Here is a 6,191-nt window from a genome sequence, read left to right on the forward strand (position 1 = left end):
ATCTATGTTGTGCAAGACCTCCCACGCTTTGGATTATCAGATACCCTTGTCAAGCTCGCCCACCTCTAGAAAAGATTTTTGGAGTATAGGATCCCAGGAAAACGCATAAAAGAAATCCAGAGAGAAGTGTCAAATAGAATGCAAGTGTAAGTCAATCAATTAAACATCGGGATTGGAAATGCATTCGCTCGTTTGTTTTAATGTACTTTCTTGTATATGATGCAAACTGGGGTGTGTGTGTGTGTGTGTCTGTTTTGTGTTTTCCATGTGATGTGTAATCACCATCATTGTGTATGTTTACTGCATTGGTGAAAATGTCATCCTGTGGAGAAATCTAAAAATACATCAAACTGGAATTGAAGTATTAACTTTTCACAAATCATTATTCCAGAACGAGCGATGATATAAACTATGTTCCTAATTTTCACTTATCCTATTCCCTGGCATTTCCACTCCGTTGCTGTTGTTCTTCTTCTTCTTCTTCTTCTTTTCTTACCAAATCGTTGTTGAGTGGTTTATACACACACACACACACACTCATTCAAATCATTCATAAATCAACCCATTCTGGGTGTACAATGAACATAAAACGGTACAAATGCCATTCAAAACACAAATCCATTTATCAACTTATACTGCCAATCATCTCTCTTCAACATAACAACTCGATTGTAAATCAATCCTACTGACCATTTCTTCACGAGAAAGTATTGACATGTACAAAGAAAATATATTCTTTGACTATACTGAATCTTGTTACTCACACTCACAAGGGTATATACATAAAAAAACAACAAAAATACGTTATACAAAGTTAGAATGAAATCATTTCATTGAAAATCAAATCCCCATCCCCACCAACCCCGACATTGCCCGATTCACTAAAACCTACCCCACACCCACACCCACAACCACCAAACACACACACCCACACACACACCCACACACACACACACACACACACACACATTGAATGAGAAGAGTGCAAGAAATATATATACATATATATATATACATATATATATACATATATATATATATATATATATATATATATATATATATATATACATATAAATACATATATATACATATATATATATATATATATATATATATATATATATATATATATATATATACGTATATATTTATATATATATATATTTCTTGCACTCTTATCATTCAATCCTTGCTAACTGAAATAGAATCATCACCGGTCGGTGCTTAAGTTTTCTATACCGGTTTGTGCGAACACTTTAGTCACTATCATTGATCATCAAAAAAGAAGGAATCATTTTGGCTGGTGTCGTGATACACATCGCAAAATCCATAACTTCCATACTTTTTTTAAATAATTATATTCTCTCTTTTTTTACGTGTTTATATTCGTATGGCTTTCTCTATTTGTTGTTGTTGTTGTTATATGTCTCTAGTCAAGATGAGAACCAGTAAGTGGAATTGTATCACACATAAACAAATATTAGCATGCCGTACCAAGCACTTTTTTTTTGTTTTTCCTTGATATTTATTGATTGATTGATTCAAATCATTAATGAATTAACGCATTCTGGGTGTAACATGAAAAAAAAAACCACAATACAAATACATACAATTAAAAAATGCTCGTACAAACAAATCAATTTTCAATTTTTACTGAAAATAATCTCTGTCTTCAGCATGGATAATAATTCAGTTATAAATCAATCCCACTGGTAAATTCTTCACGAGAAAATACTGACATAATCAAGTCAACATATCCCTTGATTATGTTGGATCATATAAATCATAATTGCATTTATGAGAACATATACATGAAAACAAACACAAACATTATAAAATCTAGAATGAAATCATTAATAAAACCCAACACACACACGCAAACACACACACATACATTATATACAAACCTTTACATTATACATATATTGATTACACAAATCTAGAATTGAATCATTCATAAAACCCACCAACCCACGCGCGCGCGCGCGCACACACACACACACACACACACACACACACACATATTCACACACACGCAAACGCTCAGCCATTTTCTCTCACACGTACGTAATACAAACGTAAATCTGCTGGTGGTGTCTATTCTTTCTCAGCTGTTCTCTTGCTCTTTGTTATATTCCAAGCACTTCAGTGCGTTCGCAATCTAAATTTAATATCTTAATGAATAAACATTTCATAAGTTGTTCTCATGAAGCCAAAATGACCCGGTAGGTCCCCAACCTCGCATCTCGGAGCATGTCGTATAGCAATTACTCAGGTTTCCTCGTTAAGAAGGCCGACATGTAAAGGCTTAAAATAGTTCTTAGACGCTGTATTGCGTCATTTCATCACAAAAGACATAAAACGGTAACGTCATAGAAAAACAACCCAAATATATTCTACGGGAACCTCTACATCGCATCACGGAGACGGTAAAAGATCATGACGCACCACGAAAACGTGATTCAGGGATCACAGCATCACACATATCGTATCTCAGTCTGATCATTTCATTCACAGAATAAAACCACGTGTACATCATGTAAGCCTTGGCAACTTAACGATATTTTTTTTTAACATGACGTAGTTCGGTCATTATCTCTTTTCCTCTACCGATTTGCATCTGTTTTCCGGGGTGCAAGGCCGTCGCAATCTACACCACCGACATAATAGTGTGATTGAAATGATTGTAGTATGATAATGTGTATTGATATGAGAAATACATTAAGGGCGAGTGGAGGGCGGTGGGAACGACTGATAATGATGTTCATGCTGCGAACGCACTTTTCTAATTACAAAGAAACGACGGGGATTCCTCCCTATGAACAAATCTTCTCTTGAGGAGGTGAAAAATGATATTTTAAAAAACCAACAATCTACTGTCATCTGCTTCAAGAACGGTCGACGTTACTACAGTCGTTGTGATCTCATGACATCTTGCGTTGAATTTCACTTTCCTTTGTTGTTTTTGTAAGTTGTCGATACACACATCGCTCTTACTGTTGTCATTTCCAAATATATTAGGCCTCTTTGCTAACTGATATCAGTCACCTAGACAAAATTGAATAATTGGATGAAATTGCCTTCGTGTTTTGCAAAAAGTTTTGATCTAATTCTCTTTGATCGTCTATGACGTGTGCGGGTCTCCTGGCTAACATAAAGTTCACGACACATAGGAAAGTGCATTGCTATGTTTTAGTTGGCCTTGCTAAAGTGAGTACATTCGGAATGGTTAAAATTTTATTAAGATCGGAAGTGGAACAAGCAACCTGTGGAATTTCGAGTCCCACATATCATTCACCGAGTAATAACATTGGTCATACACACAACCGCAAAGTAGAGGATGCGATAGTGCCGTAAATCCCATCTTTTCGACTTGTACACAACCTTAGCTTTAATTTTTTTTTTAGAAATCAACTTTAGGTCCAAATTATGGAAATTCATAGTGAAGTTTAAGTTAAAGTCAGTATGAGAATTGTGATGTTTAGTCATTACTTTATGACCTTTTTCAGTTTGCGTACGTGGTTGCTACTTAGAACAATGATTCGTGAAATACATGGCACAACAAAATTTCAATTTTGATGAAACTTCCATTTTCCAATTCTTCTGGTTTATCTCCATTTTTGAAGGCCGACTTATCAAAAGGGACGAGGTTATGTGTCGTACTCGACATTTAAGATTATTAGTATTTGAGTTGTTTCGTCATCGATTCGAATCAGTGGATGTCACTTAGCAATTTGTGCCCGACTGCAGGTGCATGTGTTGTCCAAATTGTCGCCACAGAGTCTTAATAGGACTCTCTTACATGGACGGAATGATTTCTCATTGGAGTGGGTTATTTATTTATTATGGGGGCGCAATGGAGGCGCAGTGGCATATAGTGGATAGGACTCCCGACTCCCGATCGGAGGACCAGATTTCGAATCCCGCCCAGTGCTTACGTCCTTGCACAAGAGGTTTTACCCACCATGTCTCTCTCGACCCAGGTGTATAAATGGGTACCTGGCAACTCTAGGGTAATAATAATAATGACAGGGCCCTCTGGTAAAGCAGTGGCAACACCGAAGAGGCTACCCTGGGTAAATAAGACCTTATTGTTATTAAATTATATTACTATTATCATTATTTTGTCTAGACACGAAATTCTTCATGGACTTATAACGTTATCTCTTTTGTGGTACTAGATACATTGTTATTACAAGTGCTGGTGTTTCTGCATTTCGGGGTGTGTTATGACTGCATTTACTTGGGATTACCAAATTTAGGAATTTTAGTTTTGCTTTGTTTTGTTTGTTCGTTTGTTTTTTGCTTTGTCTTCGATTCAATCAAGCCCTGCACCAAAGCTTCTGCACATTATGCTATGTACAAAAAAATAACCAAAAATAATGATGTAAACGTGATTCGATAATTTGCCTCTACACCTTCCAAGAGTAAATCCCTTTTGATTAGTTAAACAGTTAGTGTAAAAGGGGTGGGAAAGGGTTATGAAATACAGCCACCCATTGAAAATATAATAAATTGATTTAGATTAGACCGGATGTGCATGAAATTGCAATGGTGCATAACCTTACAACTATACAGCCATACAGGAGCAGCTGCGTTTGTACAGTTTAGATCCAATTAGATAATGTTTATTCCAAAGTCAGTAGGTATAATCCAATCTAATGATGTAATATTATATACTGCTCTTTCTGTCAACAACGCATCTCTCATTGACATCAATATGAACTCTCACTGCTAATGAATACGTTTAACGAAAAAGGACACGCGCCTTTTCATTCTTTCCATTTCTCCGCTCTCTAGCCTTCTCTCTATCTCTCTCTCTCGATCTCTCCCGTCTCTCTTTCTCTCTCTCTCTCTCTCTCTCTCTCCATCTCTTTCTGTCCGCCTCTCTCGTGCTCACCAACTCTCGATTTGTTTGCCTAAATTGCCTGCATTTTGACAGAGATTCCTTAAATCCGAGACAGGGTCATGGACTTAATCACCCTGGACATAATAGCGCATGAAATTAACGATATTCGATGGCTCCATTTAATTCTGGTGGTTCGACATTGGGACATTAATAAATCCATATCTGTTATCACAATAGGACTCCTAGACCCCGTCCTGGGCGTCATATCCTCCGGATACAGTCACATTAACTCTCAACCTGATTAAAAGAACCCTACGTATATACGATCGGGTATCTTGCATTCGTTTATGATTAATAGTTATCATTACAAAGTTGTTGTCGTTGTTGTATGTTTCATAACAAAACCGGGAGAAAGCATACACTGTGTTTGTTTTCGTCGAAAATATCATGCATATTTTGCATATTGAGCATATTGTGCATATCATTGCAAATGGAATGGATAAGTGACGTTATACTGATAAGAAATGTTACATTTGACTGCATGATCGCTGTGTATGTATGTTTACTAAGTAGTTACGTCTTGAGTGTTGTGACATTTTTTTTCGATAAACTCCAGGAAAGAAAATACAATGAGTTAAAATTGAGGTAATCATTTCTTCACAGCAGTTTCCCATTATGTACAGTACAGTGTTAGCACGCACCAGAGTAAAGGAAACGAGTTGTCCGTACTCATTCTCATCGGTCTATTAGACCAGTGCCCCGTTGCATAAAAGTTACTATTGTGGTAACTTTGCCATCCAATGGTAATTACTGTCATGGCAACAATACTCAACAGCCAATCACAATCAAGAATTCCATGGAATTACCATGGATGGTAAAATTACCGCAATACATAACTTTTATGCAACGGGGCCCAGTCTTGGATTTTATCCCCAGCAAGCGACGATAAAGACAGCGTTCCTCTCGGTTTTCTCTCGGTTTTCCTTCCATTTCCTAATTCACATTCATATAAGCCTTCGAGTAACCACAAGACTACATATATATATATATATATATATATATATATATATATATATATATATATATATATATATATATATATATATATAATGTGTAGATAGGTGTATAACAAGCTTAGCACTCGAAGCATAACAAGCTTAGAAAAATCATTGTGATAGAGGGACAGGGTGACATTGGATCTACGAATATTCTGGAGGTTTCTCCACCTCTCTCTTCCTCACACACACACACACACACACACACACACACATCATTACAAGAAGGAAGGTTGTTAACTTTTTCATGAAAAAAATATGATTTATCTAGAGAGTCTGCATTA

Source organism: Diadema antillarum, unplaced genomic scaffold, assembly GCF_040938485.1.
Source record: "Diadema antillarum isolate AM-2024a unplaced genomic scaffold, OU_Dant_1.0 scf00000131, whole genome shotgun sequence".
Classification (NCBI taxonomy): domain Eukaryota; kingdom Metazoa; phylum Echinodermata; class Echinoidea; order Diadematoida; family Diadematidae; genus Diadema; species Diadema antillarum.